The sequence below is a fragment of the Phyllobates terribilis genome, unplaced genomic scaffold, assembly GCF_046119375.1.
Source record: "Phyllobates terribilis strain yellow unplaced genomic scaffold, ASM4611937v1 Scaffold_2__4_contigs__length_985480577, whole genome shotgun sequence".
NCBI lineage: Eukaryota > Metazoa > Chordata > Amphibia > Anura > Dendrobatidae > Phyllobates > Phyllobates terribilis.
This window is the reverse complement of record NW_027362762.1, coordinates 478726920-478749197: the sequence shown is the minus strand read 5'-3', so window position 1 is coordinate 478749197 and position 22278 is coordinate 478726920. Positions and strand designations below refer to the sequence as shown.

General features: G+C 41.1%; 1 long non-coding RNA gene across 1 annotated transcript; it reads right to left on the bottom strand.

Annotated features, from left to right (window-relative positions):
- Window positions 1-2467: 2467 nt before the first annotated feature.
- On the bottom strand, window positions 2468-20247 carry LOC141252828 (uncharacterized). The gene is made up of 3 exons (XR_012314123.1): window positions 20140-20247; window positions 18296-18414; window positions 2468-3712 (listed from the first exon to the last, which is right to left on the bottom strand). It is a non-coding gene; the product is annotated as an uncharacterized lncRNA (long non-coding RNA).
- Window positions 20248-22278: the final 2031 nt, after the last annotated feature.

Sequence of the window (22278 nt, the reverse complement as noted above, 5' to 3'; positions counted from 1 at the left end):
ATAAAGGGCTCATATAGACAAACATATAAATTGGACTCGTGCTGTCTGACTTTTGATTGGGACAACACTGTTCAATAGTGCTGTTCTGATGAACGCTTTTTTTCTTGTTCCGACTGTCTATGAGAAAATAATCGCAGCATTCACTACTTTCTTGCGTATATCAGGTGAGGCCCACCATTCAAGTCTGTGGGTGCCTACAAAAAAAAAAAACGGATCAATTTCTATTATAAACCTAGGAAACTGTATTTGATCATGTACATTTTTTGATTTAGATACCATATATAAAAATGGATTGCACACAGATGTCACATGGACTTAAAAAAATGGACACAAGGATGGCACACGTATGAAGACTGGATGATATTCCAATGAAAATCGTCTGAATTTTCTGGATAATACTTGGATAATTTTTCTACTCATGTATAGCCAGCCTAAAGCTCCATTGACACTTTGGAAACTGAAGAGTTGACACAGCAGTACAAAGCACATGAATGGTATTTCGCTTGAAAAGTATAATTGTCCTACTAACATTCTAGTTCTTGTATTATAGTATGTTACAACACAACATTTATATTCATGTAATAAAGAATCCTGGACATACCCTTTCACAATTTATCACATCACTCAGACAGAAAGGTTATAATTAAATTTTCCCCAAAGACATAGTTCTAATTCCTTCCTAAAGTTATTATTATGGGCAGCTTTTTTTTTTTGTTCCGTAAACAACAGTGTAAAAGTTGTGTGCTCCCCTGAGGGTGTTTTATGTCTATAGGAACTGTCAGCTCTAAAAACACCTTCACAAAGTTAAAAAATCATGAGATCACAAAAAATGTGTTTTCAATTTATGCTTGATTTTTTTTTAGAATGATTAGATTTAGTGTGGCCCAAAAGTAGATACAGAAATGTTGCAATGTTGATTTCAGAGCACTTCTTTTGTTGTCTGTCAGTGTGCATGAATACTAATATAATCTGTTATAATAAATGTCACTGATTCAACCCAATGCCTACTTTTGGGCTGTATATATACACAGTACATTGTAAGATCAATGGTCAGGCTATGTGCCCACGATACAGAAATGCTCCGATTTTTCCTGAGCGTTTCTGCATCTTCCTGGCAGAAAAAACACATGCGGATTGTACATGCGTTTTTCCTGCCAGGGATAAGCGTTTGTGAAGCATTTTGATTATGCGATTTCGCATGCGACTTGTCAAGCGCTTTCCAAGCGATTTTAGCATCACCTGCAAAGTGCTTGACAACTTGGTCACACTATATGAATCCATGCAAACGGCATGGATTTTATATAGTATGACCAAGTTATTTAAAAAAAAGAATAAAAATGGTAAAAAATAAAAAAAACAAACATTATACTTACCTTCTGCTGGCCCCCGGTCTCCTTATCAGATGCGTCCGGTCTTCCCGGTGTCTCGCGGTTGTGTAAAAGGACCTGCCATGACGTCATTTAGTCATGTGATGGGTCACGCGACCATCCTTTTAGACCATCGCGAGCTGCCGGTAAGCCAGGACGCACCATAGAGGAGACCGGGGGCCATCAGAAGGTAAGTATATTTTATTTAATTTAATTTTTTTTTTACAGGTACTATGGTACCCGGGTCTGGAGGAGAGTTTCCTCTTCTCCAGACCCGGGTACCATCCGCTTGTGGAATCGCTTAATATCCGCATGTGCACATGTAGTGATGCAGATATTATGCTATTCAATGCAAGTCAATGGCGGCGAAAACGCCGCATTTCCGCAAAATAATTGGTAGTGCTGCAGATTTTTCCGCAATGATAATCTGCAGCGGAAATTTCCGCAGCATGTGAACAGCACATGCGGATTATCATTGGGGAACATGGCAGACCTTCTACCAAGCATTAAGCGTTTCTGCAGTGGAATTGCCGCTGCGGAAATGCTTAAAAAACGCATAGTGGGTACACAGCCTCAGAGTTACATATTCACTTGTGAGTTGTGTGGATCAAATATGCCCAGATATAAAGATGTAAGAAAATCCTTTTTTGAGCATTTAAGAAAGTGAATATATGTACAGTGCCTTGAAAAAGTATTCATACCCCGTGAACTTTTCCACACGTTTTTCAAGTTGCATAAAATGTATTTTATTGGGATTTTATATGACATACCAACACATAGTAACAAGTATTCGTGAGCAATGGAAATAATACATATTTTCTAGTTATTTTAAAAATGTACATCTGAAAATTGTGACATGCATTTGTATTCAGCCCCCTGAATCAATACTTCAAAGGACCACCTTTTGCTGCAATTACTGCTGCAAGTCGTTTGGGGTATATCTCTACCAGCTTTGCACATCTAGAGGCTGAATTATTTACTCATTCTTCTTTGCAGACTAGCTCTAGCTCAGTGAGATTACATTTATGCATCTGTGAGCAGCAATTTTTAAGTCTTCCCACAGATTCTCAATGGAGTTTAGGTCTGGACAGTAAGTGGGACATTCAATTACATGAATCTGTGTTTAAAAAGTATAAAGTAAGGTGATTTAAAGAACGTACTTAGTAGGTGCCACATGTATCCTGCCTGTCCTCTCCAAATTTTCCAAAGCCTACACCAACTAATAATATTATTTGTTATCCCCCTCCAAAAATTACATATCTTTATTGACATAACATTATAAATCAGGTGCAAAAACCCATTGTGCAAATTGTGAATAAAACCCCTGCAAAAGCACTTGAGCAAAAGGTGATATAGTTTTAGTTTTTATTGTCTTTTCAACATTGATACAATTCTTATTTATTGAATAATAGCCCTCAATTTTTATTTAAAAAACCAATAGTACGCATGAAAATAAGCAACTTTATAATATATTTTATCAAAGAAATCAATAGGGTTTAGGTCTGGACAGTAACTAGGCTACTCAAACACATGAATCTCTGTAATGATAATTGCTGGTGCCCCTGCATGGTTCCCCTTCCCCCTCCATGCAGGGACGTCGGCATACTCACCGCCCCAGCTGTGCGACGTTGTCCCCGTATGCTTCCTGTCTTCAGCTGTGTGCACACCGCAGTTTCCACGCACTGTTCCCTGCCCTACAGTGCGCACATAGGAAAATGTATTTATTAATGTATTTAGAATTATTTAGTATAAGTGTGCACCTGCAAGATGGCTCCCAGCTCCTTCTTTAAAAGACACCGTCCCCATTTGGGAGGTGCCAAGCAACCAAGTATCATTAGTGAGTGAGGTGGTCTTCTAGTCAGTTGTGAGGTCCCTTAGTCCTGGTGTAACCAGTGTCCTGAACCTGTAGTCCCTGGTCCTGATGCAGCGAGAACTGAACCCATAGTCCCTGGTCCTGGTGTGGCCAGTCCTGAACCCAAAGTCCCTGGTCCTTGCGTGGCCAGTCTTGAACCCGAAGTCCCTGGTCTTTGTGCGGACAGTCCTGAACCCGTAGTCCCTGATCGCAGCGCGGCCAGTGCCTGAACCTTATTCCCCGGTCTGTGTGCGGCCCGTCCCTTAACCCTGGTGCAGGCGCATCTCTGCCACTCCCGAGTTCAAAGAAATAAGGAGTATGATCAGCTCACCTATCCACAAGTGTATAAAAGCCCTACAAATGCATTTGAGCAAAAGGTGATATAGTTCTGCTTCCTTCTCCTCCTGGACTGATCTTTCACTCTTGATTTCCAGGTAAAATCTGCATTCGGTGAACCCAGATTTTCCTTTACTGAGTTGGTGCTCTTAAGATTCTACGAAGAAAGGAAGGGTCAGAGTTAGGAATAAGAGGCAGAGACAGGCATCCTGCTGCAAGTTCTCCTGAAACGACTGCTACACTTTAACACTATTGTAGGTTATTCCTTTTATCTTGCTCCTGAATGCTCATTCAAAGATTCATTGCTGTCTGTATGATATGGCAATTGACTGCAGCCATGTGCATCATAGCTGCTTATGGGTTTGGCTATCCCCTTTACCTGCGTTATGCCTCTCCCCTGGCTCAATCACTGATTATCCCATCACCCTAGCGATCCATCAGCTGATTGGCCGAATGCCCTTGTTAAGGCAATTAACGCTTCGCATATTGATTGCCAGGAAAACCATCCATGTTCATCTCCTACAGCGCTCATGGATTCTTCCATAATATTCAGACTTATTTAAAGGGATGTATGAAGGATGTCAATACTAAATATGATTATAATGTAGCACCCCGAGGGCTCGGCTGCTACAGGGGTATTGCACCTCAACCCAGAGGTGTGATATTCCACTCCCGGGTAAGGATGGAGTCTGGACCAGGACTCGTTAGGCTGCATGCACCACACACACCCCATTTCCGAGGGACAGCTCAACGGTGCTCCCACAGAAGTGCAGGCACGACAGCATCTGTCCCTGGCTGGAGTGGGGAGGGGGAGGAAAACCCAGTGGTGTAGGAGCAGATAGGGGTGGGTCTCTGGGCATAGGTAGGAGCCCATTGGTTGCTAGTCACATGGGCTCATGGCTAGAGGGAGGTATAAAAGGTGGGCACCATCTTAGATAGAGGAGTCTGTTCAGGGAGAAAGGAAGTCTGTGCAGTCTGAGGAGGAGTGACAAGGAGCAGAGCTGCTGCATGGGCTCTGCTCCCCAGGCAGGCCTTGTTAGGAGGCCGGGGCCTGAGAGAGAGAGAGAGAAGAAGGAACAGAAAGGAAAGTAAGAAAGGAACAAGAACATCAAGAAAGGCCCAGAGACACGAAGGCAGAAGGAACCCCAAAGGCCCAGGAGATTGCGGGTGAAGGGTTGGCAGAGCAGGGTACCGGGACCCAAATTGGTGGAGGCAACAGATTCCTCAGCCAAAGACCGGAGGTTGTGACCACATCTTGGTGCGACCCCTCACTACATCCACCAGGAAAGCATACCACGTAAGGTCAGGGAAACTGGAGATAGGTTTCGCCAATAGAAGGCCCGAGGAAGCTGGACAAAGGTGGGTCACTGGTGAGGACGGCCAGAGTAGGGAAGAGAAGGGAGCCCTGTGCCACGCTCTGGAATTGCCTGGGAGTTGGTCGAGTCCCCTGCCTGGTGGACGCAGCACGGCTTGGGCAGTCATCACCTGCAGGATTGACACGAATAACAACTGTGAGTAAAGCATTGGAAACTGCAACCCCACGTCTCTGTGTTTCATCGCCGCACCGGCACCATTAGTACTGGGACGCTCACACCATCACTCCCATCATCCATACTAGCTGCCCTGAGGCAATACTTCTCCCGTGGGGAGTTATCCCATACTTGGCTGCGCTTACAACATCAGCCTCAGCGGTCTGCAGCGCAGCGGCGGTCCCCACTGACCGCAATCCACGGGTGGCGTAGTCAGACATTTGTTATTACACTAAGACTGCCACTGAATTCACCACCCTGGGCACGGACCGGGTCAGCGCCATGGAGACTACAACCCCCAGCGATCCGGCTCCGGGTATCCCCTGCACAACACAGGCCCAGGGGGTGAGTCAATAAGAATTGCTGAAGTGGAAACATAAGCACCACAAAAAGAAAATGAGACTGTAGGTCTTGCTGTTGTGTTATTTATTTGAGCCAGTAAGAAGTCAAAACATATATGGTCCAACGTTTCGACCAAGAGTGGTCTTTGTCAAGGATATCTGAAGTGCGTGAAATTACAGAATAGATACATATTATACAGTGTATTAAATTATATATACAAAGTTATAAACAAATATACACAAACATATTCAGAAAGTATACAAAATATGATACAAAAAGGATATTCAAAGGTAAATACATGAGCACGAGTAGGGGGAGTAGGGGTAAAGAGGGAGGGGAAGGGAACAATGAACAACGTTCCAGTGGAAACTTACTTACTATCACCTATTACGGGTGCAGGTGGTTAGAAGTTTAGTGGAGCAATAAAGTAGATCGTAAGGTCTATTGCATGTCAAGGAGGACCTAAAGGACATATAGGGTATAATGAAGTACAATAAGTAATATGTATAGAAATAATGCACATCATAAGAGGGAAGGGAAAGAAACTGAGATGCTTCCGCTGACTATGTATTAACCCCTCATATACTTTTTTGAAGCAGCGATTGTCTGTCAATTCTCTAGATATCCTTCTGCTTGACTCCTTTCTTTCCCTTCCCTCGCCCCTTCCTTTCCTTTGCTTTAGCACCCTCTATCCAGGTTTTGGAATGTATTATTTTTGCTTCAGATACTCCCCTCCTCCTATATGATGTGCATTATTTGTATACATATTACTTTGTTTTGTTTTTTCTTTGTATATTTTGCATTCTGGGCAAACCTGGGTGTGGCCTCCCTGCCTAGAGCTGGATAACACATTTAAAAGCTTCCCTTGGCTTGTGTTCCCACTTTGGGACCGGGGCCTCGGTCTGCCCTTTTTCACACAGAGGTCAACTTTGACACATGGTTAGGTTTTTAATATTAGACAGAGTAGGTTCTATCCTGAACGGGTTCACCTTGTCGCTGGTGGGATAGCTTTCATACTATTTTTGATCAAAAACAGTGTTTCTAAGAACCCTATTTTATTTAAATGCACTTGCTTTTTATTTATTTACAGCAGGGTTTATTTTCATTTTTGCTTCTTGTAGGTTTTGCTTTATGTGGAGTGGGAATTAATTTTTCCCCTAATATGGAGCAATTCCTCTCAATCAACATATTAGGCTATAGGTTGAACTTGATGGACCTGTGCCTTCTTTCAAACTTAAAACTATGAAGGTATGACATGATTAGGAATCCCTGTTACAAATGTTGCATAAAGATCTCACGATTCCAGTTCCCCTCTCAGTGCCACCCACCTCTTGCTTTACTGACTACCTCTATACTGTGTTAATTCAGGCAAATGATCCATCAGTCAAGTGGCAGGAGGAGGTGCTGAGTTGGAAATAGAGCTGGAGTGACAGAGGCTTCAGATCTACATCATTTGGGTATCAGTTCAAAAGCTGATTTCTCAGTAATTGAGGAGCGGACTGGTCATTTGAAGGTATTGCTGGACTTGTCTTTTAAAGAGCTACATACATATAAATAGTTTCAGGTATGAAATCCCGAGGACAGATTCCCTCTAAAAGAAAACAAAGCAATAACCTTGGAAAATATGAAAATTAATCACCAACTTATCGTTTATTATCCTTTACTGCTCCTTCATAAGTCATTTAAAAATCAAGCCTGAAGTATATGCTTCCTTTCACAGGGAAAAACTCTTCTATGCTGATGGTAAAATCATCTTTTTTATATATGTGACATGCAAACATAGTACTGTTGCAGAGTGTGACATGCTGAAGTAGTGCTGTTGCTTTAAAAACATTCAGCAACTATTAGACGTAACACAAGCACATGAGACAGGAAGTGTTATGCTCCCGAAGCATCCAACAACTAGAGGGGTTAACACAGTCACAGGAGAAGGGGAGTGTTTTAGTAGAGCCCCAGGGGGATTGTGGGGAAGTTGTTTACTGTCTGGCTGGAGCTGAAGAGAAAGGTGGCTTATGATCTGTATCTCACAGAAGGCAAGGGAACAGAATTCAGGTCAGGAGGGAAGCTAATCAAAGGTCAGTTAGATTCCCTGAGCTAACAGGGTGGAGTATTATCGGCCAGGAAGATAAGGACTGGAAGGAAGCCTGTCATAGAGATCATCTCCCTTCACCTCCTCCATCTCCATGCAGGATAAAGAATGCTGTATACTATTGAGTCCTTGTGAAGAAAAAGCCTGTGGTTCTGTATGCATTAAAACTGTGCTGTACTGTGCTACTGCATAATAGACTGTGTACTGCTGTGCTGCAAAGGAGACTGTACTGTTATTACTGGGGCCTGTTGCACTGGCCGTGCATTGCACTGGCCGTGCCTCATTAAATGTTACCATTCTACCGTCTATGAAGACTCTTGTCAGATGTGTCTGGTCAGTAACTGAATCTATCGTGTGCCTGAGAGAAGCTGCAGCCTATTGTCGCCCTGAGTAACAGTTCCCCTAGGATTCCAACGAATTCATGTAACCAGTCTTGCCCCTATTTGAACTTAGGTGGCACACGTGTAACATATAGACTGTGGCATTCCATTCAGAGCACATTGATATCCTGTCTGTGGTTTGAACAGTTGTGCAGAGAGCTCTGAACAGTTATGTCATGGGGGGCGTGGCCTGTGATCCTCTGCAAGTTTATTGTGAGTGGGGATGTGCGCAAGAAGGAAGAGCACATTGCAGGCTCCACAAACAACCAGTAATCTTATCAGCATGTGACTTTAGCCAGAGGGGATAGTGCTGTAAAAACGCCAGTATGGCCATTTTTTTGTAATTTCTGTTGCCCTCCAGAAAAGAATAAAATGCCACAATGTTCTATGTACCTCAAAATAGTACCAATAAAATTACAGTTTTCCCTGCAACAAACAAGCCCTCATACAGTTCTAGTGATGGAAAAGTAAAAAACTTATAGGTCTAACAAAAATTGTGATATAAACCAAATTTGTATTTGTTTTTAGTTTTGGCTACTTAGTTTGTAGATGTCTATTGTGTCACTCACTAACTATGCATCACTGTTTTGAAGCTCACTACTGAGGTCAGTCTAATTACATTTCCCTGGACTGTGAACATAAAAGGTGGCATTTTTCATGGAAGTAAGGAGCTGGAGGTCACATCACCACGTGTGGTAGATAAGGAACAGAGCAGAATTTTAACACCAAATAATTTATGAAGGATCTTAATTTCTAATAGGCATTAAAATGCGTTATTATTGTGTGTGTTCAGAAAACCTCTTTAACTCTATAGGGTAAATAATGTTATATGTTTAAAGTTTTGATTCTTATGGACAAATATTTTTATTGTTTCATTTAAATTAAATGTGAATGTTTTTTACATTTTTAATGGTCCCCTCTAATGATCTAAACATACAGTCACCTGATCACAAGTACAAAAAACTGTGATACTTCTGTATTGCAATTTATTGTAATTTTAGTAGTCTCCTGTGAAGCCCTACATCTGATAGACATGGGGATGGCAGACCCTGGACCTTTATTAGGCCTTTGGCTGGCATTACAACCCATTGTCATCTACCAACAGTGCTATAGTAGGGTCAAAGGGGACCACCCACTCTGTCAAAACTATTATAAAGTACAGCCAGCACCCACAGGATACAGTATATGCTCCATATATGTGCACCTGATATGTGACGTACTTAGGAATAAAGAATTAAAGGGTTATTCCCAAAATTGTAAGTTATCCTCTATCCATAGGAAATAGCTGAGCACTGTACTTAGATACTTTATTGGCAGTCCAATAAACAATAACTCTAACCCCATTGGAAGTTACCAAGTTACCAATTTAGGAACCTTTCAAGAACAATGTTCTATTCTGAAATTGAAACAATGGCCAATAAAACTTTACAGAATTAAATTAATTTAAATTATTTTTTTGAGACAAAGAACCTCTCTTATTATCCTATCCAGTCCCGTCCCCCTATTCTGAACATTTTTCAAGAAGCGATAGAAGAGGAATTACATTTGTTAAAAAAGTCTTTGAAAACACAACATATTCTATCACTAAAAATGAAAGAGAAGCTTTAATGGATCTGAAGAATTACAAGGATCTGCTCATCAGACAAGCGGACAAGGGGGGCATGACTGTGCTTCTCAATGCGGGCCTTTATGAAAAAATTAATACAATTTTGTTACTAGAGTCTTCTGCACCTGGAACTGAGCTTTGATTCTACCATCAAATTTAAAACTAAATTAGAGTTACTTCTTAATGAGGGTGTTAGCATGGTTGCCAGTACTGACAAGTTGTCAGTGGATCTTATGGTACAATTTCCCATTATTCCTATACAGTTAGGTCCATATATATTTGGACAGAGACAACATTTTTCTAATTTTAGTTCTAGACATTACCACAATGAATTTTAAACAAAACAATTCAGATGCAGTTGATGTTCAGACTTTCAGCTTTCATTTGAGGGTATCCACATTAAAATTGGATGAAGGTTTAGGAGTTTCAGCTCCTTAACATGTGCCACCCTGTTTTTAAAGGGACCAAAAGTAATTGGACAATTGACTCCAAGGCTATTTCATGGACAGGTGTGGGCAATCCCTTCGTTATGTCATTCTCAATTAAGCAGATAAAAGGCCTGGAGTTGATTTGAGGTGTGGTGCTTGAATTTGGAAGGTTTTGCTGTGAAGTAAACATGCGGTCAAAGGAGCTCTCCATGCAGGTGAAACAAGCCATCCTTATGCTGCAAAAACAGAAAAAAAACATCCGAGAAATTGCTACAATATTAGGAGTGGCAAAATATACAGATTGGTACATCCTCAGAAAGAAAGCACTGGTGAACTCATCAATGCAAAAAGACCTGGGCGCCCACGGAAGACAACAGTGGTGGATGATCGCAGAATAATCTCCATGGTGAAGAGAAACCCCTTCACAACAGCCAACCAAGTGAACAAAACTCTCCAGGAGGTAGGCGTATCAATATCCAAATCTACCATAAAGAGAAGACTGCATGAAAGTAAATACAGAGGGTTCACTGCACGGTGCAAGCCACTCATAAGCATCAAGAATAAAAAGGCTAGAATGGACTTTGCTAAAAAACATCTAAAAAAGCCAGCACAGTTCTGGAAGAACATTCTTTGGACAGATGAAACCAAGATCAACCTCTACCAGAATGATGGAAAGAGAAAAGTACGGCGAAGGTGTGGTACAGCTAATGATCCAAAGCATACCACATCATCTGTAAAACACGGCGGAGGCAGTGTGATGGCTTGGGCATGCATGGCTGCCAGTGGCACTGGGTCACTAGTGTTTATTGATGATGTGACACAGGACAGAAGCAGCCAAATGAATTCTGATGTATTCAGAGCCATACTGTGTGCTCAGATCCAGCCAAATGCAGCCAAACTGATTGGTCGTCGTTTCATACTACAGATGGACAATGACCCAAAACATAAAGCCAAAGCAACCCAGGAGTTTATTAAAGCAAAGAAGTGGAATATACTTGAATGGCCAAGTCAGTCACCTGATCTCAACCCAATTGAGCATGCATTTCACTTGTTAAAGACTAAACTTCAGACAGAAAGGCCCACAAACAAACAGCAACTGAAAACCACCGCAGTGAAGGCCTGGCAGAGCATCAAAAAGGAGGAAACACAGCATCTGGTGATGTCCATGAGTTCAAGACTTCAGGCAGTCATTACCAACAAAGGGTTTTCAACCAAGTACTAGAAATGAACATTTTATTTACAATTATTTAATCTGTCCAATTACTTTTAGTCCCTTTAAAAGCAGGGTGGCACATGTTAAGGAGCTGAACCTCCTAAACCCTTCATCCAATTTTAATGTGGATACCCTCAAATGAAAGCTGAAAGTCTGAACTTCAAATGCATCTGAATTGTTTTGTTTAACCCCTTAAGCCCCGAGGGTGGTTTGCACGTTAATGACCAGGCCAATTTTTACAATTCTGACCACTGTCATTTTATGAGGTAATTACTCTGGAACGCTTCAACGGATCCCCCTGATTCTGAGATTGTTTTTTCGTGACATATTGTACTTCATGATTGTGGAAAAATTTCTTCGATATCACTTGCGTTTATTTGTGAAAAAAACGGAAATTTGGCGAAAATTTTGAAAATTTTGCAATTTTCAAAATTTGAATTTTTAAGCCCTGAAATCAGAGAGATATGTCACACAAAAGAGTTAATAAATAACATTTCCCACATGTCTACTTTACATCAGCACAATTTTGGAAGCAAAATTTTTTTTTGTTAGGGAGCTATAAGGGTTAAAAGTTGACCAGCGATTTCTCATTTTTCCAACAAAATTTACAAAACCATTTTTTTAGGGACCACATCACATTTGAAGTCACTTTGAGAGGTCTTTATGACAGAAAATACCCAAAAGTGACACCATTCTAAAAACTGCACACCTCAAGGTGCTCAAAACCACATTCAAGAACTTTATTAACCCTTCAGGTGCTTCACAGGAATTTTTTGAATGTGGAAGAAAAAAATGAACATTTAACTTTTTTCACAAAAATGTTACTTTAGACCCAATTTTTTTTATTTTCACAAGGGTAACAAGAAAAAATGGACCCCAAAATTTGTTGTGCAATTTCCCCTGGGCACGCAGATACCCAATATTTGGGGAAAAAACACTGTTTGGGCGCACGGCAGTGCTCGGAAGGGAAGGAGCGCCATTTGACTTTTTGATTGTAAAATTTGCTTGAATAATTAGCGGACGCCATGTTGTGTTTGGAGAGCCCCTGTGTGCCCAAACTTTGGAGCTCCCCCACAAGTGACCCCATTTTGGAAACTAGACCCCCCAAGGCACCTTTCTAGATGCATAGTGAGCACTTGGAACCCCCAGGTGCTTCACAAATTGATTCGTAAAAATGAAAAAGTGAAAAAAAAAACACTTTTTCATTTTTACGAATCAATTTGTGAAGCACCTGGGGGTTTTAAGTGCTCACTATGCATCTAGATAGGTGCCTTGGGGGGTCTAGTTTCCAAAATGGGGTCACTTGTGGAGGAGCTCCAATGTTTGGGCACACAGGGACTCTCCAAATGCAACATGGTATCCGCTAACAAATTGAATGGAAAATCGGCTCAAATTGTTAGCGGACACCACGATGCGTTTGGAGAGCCCCTCTGTGCCCAAACTTTGGAGCTCCCCCACAAGTGACCCCATTTTGGAAACTAGACCGCCCAAGGCACCTTTCTAGATGCATAGTGAGCACTTGGAACCCCCAGGTGCTTCACAAATTGATTCGTAAAAATGAAAAAGTGAAAAAAAAAACACTTTTTCATTTTTATGAATCAATTTGTGAAGCACCTGGGGTTCCAAGTGCTCACTATGAATCTAGATAGGTGCCTTGGGGGGTCTAGTTTCCAAAATGGGGTCACTTGTGGGGGAGCTCTAATGTTTGGGCACACAGGGACTCTCCAAATGCAACATGATATCCGCTAACAAAATGTCGGCTCAAATTGTTAGCGGACACCATGTTGCGTTTGGAGAGCCCCTGTGTGCCCAAACTTTAGAGCTCCCCCACAAGTGACCCCATTTTGGAAACTAGACCCCCCAAGGCACCTATCTAGATGCATAGTGAGCACTTTGAACCCCCAGGTGCTTCACAAATTGATTCGTAAAAATGAAAAAGTGAAAAAAAAACACTTTTTCATTTTTATGAATCAATTTGTAAGCACCTGGGGGTTCCAAGTGCTCACTATGCATCTAGATAGGTGCCTTGGGGGGTTTAGTTTCCAAAATGGGGTCACTTGTGGGGGAGCTCCAAAGTTTGGGCACACAGGGGCTCTCCAAAAGCAACATGGTGTCCGCTAACAATTTGAGCTGACAATTTGTTAGCGGATATCATGTTGCATTTGGAGAGTCCCTGTGTGCCCAAACATTGGAGATCCCCCACAAGTGACCCCATTTTGGAAACTAGACCCCCCAAGGCACCTATCTAGATTCATAGTGAGCACTTGGAACCCCAGGTGCTTCACAAATTGATTCATAAAAATGAAAAAGTGTTTTTTTTTTTTCACTTTTTCATTTTTACGAATCAATTTGTGAACCACCTGGGGGTTCCAAGTGCTCACTATGCATCTAGATAGGTGCCTTGGGGGGTCTAGTTTCCAAAATGGGGTCACTTGTGGGGGAGCTCCAATGTTTGGGCACACAGGGGCTCTCCAAATGCAACATGGCGTCCGCTTACAATTTGAGCCAATTTTCCATTCAATTCGTTAGCGGACACCATGTCGCGTTTGGAGAGCCCGTGATGTGCCTAAACAGTGGAGCTCCCCCACAAGTGTCCCCATTTTGGAAACTATACCCCTCAAGGATTTTATTAAGGTGTATAGTGAACATTTTGAACCCAGAGGTACGGCACAGAATTTGTTTACATTAGGTCATCATATTGAATAAGTTGTCAATATTCTTAAGCGCAAGTGCTCGCTACTTGAGTTTGCATCGGGTACTCAGGTATGCACCATGTACAGCGTGTGCTCGAGTGACATGCTCGAGTCCCTGCTCCGCATGTTTCACGGTTATTAGACACCCAAAAAAAAACATGCGGGGATCGCTCGTGCATGGCAGGCAATCCCCGTAAAGTTTTTTTGGCCGCGAAGCATATGAGGCATGTCACTCAAATACCCACGATACTCCATGCATACCAGAGCACCCGATGCAAACTCAAGTAGCGAGCACTTGCGCTCAACACTAGTCGCCATATCGTCATCTTTTTTTCTTACTTTTGAAAAAAATCCCAACCCCAGCCCTAACCCTAGCACAACACTAGCCCCAGCACAACCCTAGCCCTAGCACAACCCTAGCCCCAGCACAACCCTAGCCCCAGCACAACCCTAGCCCCAGCACAACCCTAGCCCCAGCACAACCCTAGCCCCAAACCCAGCCCTAACCCTAGAGTTTATTTTTGACGCCGTTCCTTGTGCGGTATAAGTGATTAGACGACTTTATTCTTCAGGTCGGTGTGATTACAGCAATGCCAGAATCATATGGGGTTTTTATGACTGACAGCTGTCACACACTAAAAGACGCATTTTTTGTAAAATCTAGTTTTTGCATCGCCATATTTTGAGAGCTATAATTTTTCCAGATTTTGGCAGACAGTCATGTGACGGCTCGTTGTTTGCGGGATGACTTGACGTTGTTATTGGTGCCATTTTCAGGCGCGTGACATTTTTTGATCGCTTTCTATTCCGATTTTTGGGAGGCAGAATAAACAAAAACCAACAATTCAGGAATTGTTTTTTTTTTTTTTTTATTCTGTTCCGCGTGTGGTAAAATTGATGAGGTAGCTTTATTCTTCGGGTCAGTACGTTTACAGCGGTACCACATTTGTATCATTTTTCTATGTTTTGGCGCTTATACACAATAAAAGCTATTTTATAGAAAAAAATATTTTTTAGCATCGCTTTATTCTGAGAGCTATAACTTTTTTATTTGGTGGAGCTGTATAGGTGCTTGTTTTTTGCGGGACGAGATGATGTTTTCAGCGGTACCATTTTTATTTATATGCGTCTTTTTGATCGCGTGTTATTCCACTTTTTGTTTGGCGGTATGGTGATAAAGCATTGTTTTTTGCTTCGTTTTTTTTTTTTTTTTTTTACCGTGTTCACTGAAGGGGTTAACTAGTGGGACAGTTTTATAGGTCAGGTTATTCCGGACGTGGCGATACCAAATATGTGTACTTTTATTGTTTTTTTTTTGTTTTTTTTATAATAATATTTATTGATGGGTACATTATATTTTTATTTTTGGTGGATTATTTTTTTTATTTTTTTTTTATATTTTTGCAATTTTTTATTTTTTTTATTTTTCCACTTTCAGACAGTTTATACACTTTATTACTTTGTCCCACTCTGGGACTTTCACTTTTTTTTCTCTGATCGCCTGCATGGCACAGGAATGCAGCACCATCCCTATGCCATGCAGGCTATCAGCGGTGCACAGTGTGAAGATTGTTTGGAGATGCACTGCGCATGTCCAAACAATCTTCCTGCTGTCTGGTGACCCGGATGTTGTCATGACGACATCGGGTCGTCATGGCAACACCCGGGAAGCCTTTGCAGACTGCGCTGGAAGCCGGAAGAGGAGGTGAGTATCGGCGATCACCTCCCCTTGTCCCCGCAATGCTGCGATCGACTTCGATCGCAGCATCGCAGGGGTTAATGTGCTGGGAGCGATGCAGGACCGCTCCCTGCACATAGTACCGGGTGTCAGCTGTGACAATCAGCTGACACCCGGCAGCGATCGCGCCCGCAGAGCCTGTGTGCGCGCGCGATCGCGATGACGTACTAATACGGGTCTGGCTCTTAAGTCCCAGGGCACAGACGCGTATTAGTACGTCAGATGTTGTTAAGGGGTTAAAATTCATTGTGGTAATGTCTAGAACCAAAATTAGAAAAATGTTGTCTCTGTCCAAATATATATGGACCTAACTGTATATCATTCTCTTCCAAAAATTCACAAAAATCAGTTTCCTCCCTCTTTGCGCCCCATTGTGGCAGGAATAGGTGGTTTAGGAGAAAAGCTCAGCTACTGGGTGGATTTATATCTACAACCATAGGAAAAATTTACCCAGTTATCTTCGTTATGCAAAAGATGTAATTTCTTCCTTAGATGGTACAAAATTGTTTGAATCTTGCATATGGTTGTCCTGTGACGTTATAGGATTGTATCCATGTATTCCACATGAATTGGCAATCTTGATGTTATCCCATCATTTACACAATTATAGTGACTACACTGCAGAAATGAAGGAATTTATTTTGATGGCTGTACATTTTCTTTTACATCATAATATTTTTTTTTTCAATGGGACTTTATATTTACAGAAGCAAGGAGATTCTTTGGGGGCAGGATTCTCTCCTTCAATGGCAAACATTAATTTGTCCAGATGGGAAGAATAATTTATATACTCTGATGCCAGTCTTTCCTTTTCCCATATCAGTTGGTATGGTCGCTATATAGATGACCTCTTCCTGATATGGGATGGGACCAAAGATTTGGCAGTAGGCTTTGTTCAGTATCTCAACAATAACAATATGAATCTTCAATTTACTTTCAAAATTCAGAAAACACTGTAGGGTTTGGTACTCACTCAGCTGCTTTTGAGGTAGACACAGGAGTCAGTTTCTTAAAAATGTCCAAGGCAGGTTTATTCAGGCCTCATAAACCGCACTTGCAAGGTAAGCAAAAGACAGCCTTGTTCGGCACAAAGTAATAAAACAGGAAAATAACTAGTCCTTACAACACTGCGGGTTCGCCCGCTCACAGTCAGTGTCCTGTAGCACAGACAAGCTGGAGGTCTCCACACCTCCAGCCACAGACAGTAAATGAGACACTCTGTCTCCATTTTATTCACACACTCTGAGGTGGGGATATGTGAGCAGCCAATCCCACCTGTCTCTTATGACTGCTCGTAAAGACCGGCCCTGATACGCCCTATCAACCCTCTCAGCACTATGTGTGCTGGAGCATGCTTTCCCGGTTTTACATCACTGAAGCTACCAACCTCAGCGATACATATCTCCCCTCAAGGACATCTTACAACACGAATTGACTTCCTAGACATTACTTTAATTAATTCCCCCATGGGAGTTACAGTTGTTCCTCATAGAAAGGATAGAGCAACTAATTCTACGTTATTAGCTACTTCATGCCATCCAAAACAAACCATAAAAAACATACCAATTGGTGAATTAATAATCACTAAAAGAAATACAACTTCTAATAATAGATTCCAACAGGAAGCGCACTAGTTAACCAAAGATTACATGATAGAAAATATCCAAATTTGATGCCTAAGAGAGCAAATAATATCATACATCACATTGAGAGAAAGGATACATTAATTGAAAAAAGCTAAATTCAATCTCATTCTCTAGACAATATCACTTTTGTATCAAATTACAGTCCAAAATTTACCATTAAAAAGATTGTTGCAAAATACATTCCTATGCTTCATCAAGATAAAAATCTTGAAAAAAATTCTCACTAACCCAGTTAGATTTGTGCCCCAAAAAGCGCCCACACTGGGTAATAGTTTATCTTCCAGCTTGTATTTCAATAATAATTCATGCCCTAAAAAAACATGGTTACGTACAAAAGGTTTTTTTAAATGTGGTCATACAATTTGCACATGTTGTAAACATTCGGTAAATACTCCCAATTTTACATCTTTGGCTACCAAAGAATCATATAACATCCATAATTTTATTAATTGTAATTCTACATATGTAGTCTCATTACTTGTAATATTTGTAACATACAATATGTAGGCTGCACTAAAGGCCCTCTGAAAACACACACTAGACAACATTTATCAGATGTGGCAAATAAACTCACCAGTAAATGTTTAGCCGCCACCAAACATTTTTCTATAGAACATGGAGGTGATACTCCATCTTGTGTCTTAACAGGTATTGAGCGAGTCAATAGACCGCATAGAGGGGGACATCACCTTAGGAAGTTACTGAATAGGTTAATCATGCTGGATATATCATTTACAAACAAGAATGCCACAATGGATTAATATTTATCATTATGAATGTTTTTTTTCCGTGTAATACTCATGTATATCCTTTATCATTTTCTTGTCTAATTTATTTTTAATACTTCCACAATTTTTTATATGTCTATATGTTTTTTTCTGATTGGATCTTTTGGGTCATGTGCTTTAGACAGGATATGACATATAATGCCGACCAATCTGTCTATTATATATGCAATGATTAAAGACTCCTTGTACTGAAACGAGTTTGCTACGAAAACTCTTCTCTATGGTGTCGTGACTTTTTGAGATATTTTTATATTTATTAAATTTAGTAAACTTAAAATATTTACATACTTAGTAAACTTGATGATTTTAAGAAGATCCTGACGCTGGAATATCCTCCTTTTTTTGATTGGTTACCCTTCAGCACTGCTGGTTCGGAGCCTCAGACTTCCACGTGGGGGACTCTTTTTCTGTTTTGAAAATGATTATTAGCTTCAAAATAGTGCGACTATTATCCACTTCAAGTGAACATGGTTTTATCCATATGCAGCTGACACAGCATATAATCCAAGGCTTTTTCATTTTTTGCCCTCCATTTTCCATTGTAAATATTAAAATCAAATATCAATATCACAATAGAAGGAAAGTGCACTTACTTTCTAGGCAATTATAATTTACATTCTCCATTAAAGATCATAGAACTAAACGACCAGTTATACGAAGAAAGGACTATGTCAACAAATGAACCTTAATTAATATGCATAGTTATCATATGATTGGTCATAATTAAGGCCATAATGACAAAGTAGAGTTTAATGAGCAGCTGGCATTAAGAATTCATATTCTCTTGGTCACACGCTCAGCAAATTTCTTTGTTGACCTATATGAAACATCAGAACACTTAATATTACAGTGTTGACCTGCCAGAGGCATCAACTTTACATAGGGCAAGGGAGCGCAAAAAGACAAGTAGGATTCAGGTGTTTAATATTCAGTCATACAATTGTAATAATTGAAACTGAACCGGCTGTAATCATCTTGTGTAATGCTATTATAATTTGAATATTCTATCTTCCCACATACATTAAACATAATGATTTATAGCCTCTCTGGTTCAATTGTCATAATTATACTTTTTAGGTAGAGTACCTGTTAAAATTTTAGACATACTTATAGATTCTATTTTCTTTTTTTTCAACATAATGAATCTAGGAAGTAATACTAATGAAATTATACAGTGACCAAAAAAAATAATATGATCTAAAAATATATAATATTTTATATAGAGATAGTGTTAATCAATTCGCAAAAAACAGTGCAGCAGCGACATCAGTACCGTATTTTTCAGACTATAAGACGCACCCCAATTTTGGGGTGGAAAATATGAATGGGAGTCCATCTTATAGTCCGAATAGGTATCTTCTCTGGTGGGCGGTGGAGCGATAGTCACAGGAGGCATGGTCCCTCAGGAAGCCGGCGATGGCAGAAGTTGAGCAATGCTGTGGGCCCTGGGTGGGAGAAGGGGGTGACCCAGCAGCGGAGGGTTGGAGCGGGATTGCAGGAAGCAGGGTCCCTCCCTCAGGAACCCGGAAAAGGCGGCAGAAGCAGCAAGATGCTGCAGGGCCCAGTGTCGGTGCTGAGGCAGAGCGGAGTACATTGCTTTTCCGGTGGCCATCTTCCTGAAGCCGTGGTCTACAGGAAAATGTCCACTCAAACCAGTGAATGCACAGACTGAGATCTTGTCGGCCATTTCCCTGAGGCCCACGGCATCAGGAAGATGGCCGCTCATGCTCGGCTGAGATCTTAGTTGGGCAGAGACCCCAGTCTGCGCATATGGCCCACGACTTCAGGAAAATGGCCACCGGGAAAGCTCTGCCTGACAGTCAATACCAGGCCTGCAGCATCGCACCCCTTCTACCGCCGCAGGGTTCCTGAGAGACGGGCCCTGCTTCCAGCAATCCAGCTCCTCCACCACCGCAACTCCCCGGTAAGTTACATTCGGACCATAAGACGCACCCCCCCATTTTCCTCCCAAATTCTGAGGGGGAATAGTGCATCTTATGGTCTGAAAAATACGGTAATTAATCTGTGGATGCAATGGACCAATGGACTAAGTCTTGGGAATCTATTCACACCAACTTTAGTTTTATATTTAAAACAATAGCCATTCTTTACGTTGGCAACAGTTGACTTACCTTGACTCACCAGTGCATGATTTTGTCAGACAACATATCATCTGACACAGTACCCCATCAGTCTTCTTTTGTTATCAAGTAATTCCTATACAGCCTGAAGACTTGTTTTGGGCCATTGTCCTGTTGAAAAAAACAAATGATTATCCAAAGGTGCATTTATACTGCATGATTATTGGGAACAAGGATTACTATAAACTCTTGTTTCCTGATTATCAAGCAATGTAAACAGGCTACCAATCACCCGATGAACAAGAAAAACTCTTATTTGTTGGTTGAAGAGATCTTTTTTGCTTCACCCAAAAGATCATTGCATCGTACTGTGTAAACAGAAAATGTGCTGCCAAGAACAATGCCATCCTATGAGCACAGAACAATCAATTACTGATCATTCTGTGCTCATCTGAAGTGCGGTCTGCCTTTCTAAGGCTATGTGCGCACAATCAGGAAAATTTCTGCAGCGTTTCTGCACCTCTTGGCAGCAAAAACGCTCCAGAAAATCTGCAGCCTTTTTGATGCGTTTTCAAGCGTTTTTTGATGCGTTTTTGCCTATGTTTTTTCCAATGCATTGTATTGGATAAACGTAAGCAAAAACGCACAAAGAATGGACATGTTGCTTCTTTTTCTGCACATGAAGTTCAGTCAGGAAAAATCCTGATCATGTGCACAGAACTTGCAAAATGTCATAGGAAACCATGGGATAAGGTTTTCAATGCGTTTTTGGCCCATTTTTGAGCAGAAAAAAAACAGCATAAAAAATGCACAAAAAAAGCACTGTGTGCACATAGCTTAAGGCTATTAAACAAGTGCCAACAGGCAAACAAATTGCTGATCGCCAGTCGCTTAATGCGGACATCGACAAATGTAAATACACCTAAAAGGAGTATCGCACCAGGTATTTGCTTTCTAATCTGAGAGCAGCATAATGTAGGGGCAGAGACCTTTATTCCAGTGATGTGTCACTTACTGGACCTCTTACTGTAGCTTTTATAAAATCACTGTACTATCAGAAATGTATCACTGGAGGACTAGTAAAGCTGCTACCAGGGATTGCCTGCTTTTTATATGCATTTTTCTCATTTGTAAATCAGACTGGGCTAGATTATGCTGTGATTTTTTTCACATGGATTTGAGGTCCGTGTTAAAATTATCCGATGTGCATTAACATTGGTCCGAGTGCTGTCCGTTTCAGGCCCTTTTCTTCCAGCAGTTAGACCAAAAATGCAAACTTACCTTCAAATCCATGATACTTGTCTACTTAATGCAAGGCAAAAAGTACTGTAAATCATTTTCATTTTTCCACCAAGACTAAAGGTACTGCTAAAGTTTTTACATCTGATCAGTGAAATCCTGTATCCTGGAAAATCAGGACTGGCAGGAAAATCTCCTGTCTCACTTCTTAAAGAATCTTTCAAATCTACCAAGCAGAAAGAGGCTGACATGTAATTATCACTTTTAGTAAAGCACCTGTAACATAGCACCTGTTGATAACAGAGTGTGAGTGGAGGTGAATGTCATCCTGTAGCCCTCACCGCTGTAGGCTGTGGTCTTATCTCACAAAATACCAGCACTCCCTCTAAGGATCAAAGTGTACTAATGGAAGTGACATGTATAAAGGGCTAGTCCCTCCCAGCACTAAAGTGCACTATTAGCAGGTATATGTTTAAAAGGTCATAGTTTAGTGGTCTGAGCAATTATTCTTGGCCAAATATATCACACTTTTGCCATTTTATTACATGGCATAGTGCAATCAGCTGTAATCATAATTAAAGACACTGCTTTTGTATTAAAGCCTGTTATTAATTCAAGGACTACAGTTTCTTGCAATGTACGGGACTTACTAAATAAAGGCCTAGAATAATATGAAACAGCTATTGGGCCTAGTGGTAGAAGTAGTCACTTTGGCTTAGGATACACATGCAACACCGAAATTGCAGTGACACATTGCAACATTGGATGTAATTCTTTTCTATGGTGCCACGTTGCGACCTGAGCCATATTACAACACAGAATCGCATAGGTTTATTCAAATGTGTTTGGCTTTCTGACGCTGGTCAGATGGCATACGACACACTTGCCATGGACATCAATGCAAGTCGCAAGCGAAATGCGACTTGTCTGCAGCTCCGCTGTTTTATTTAG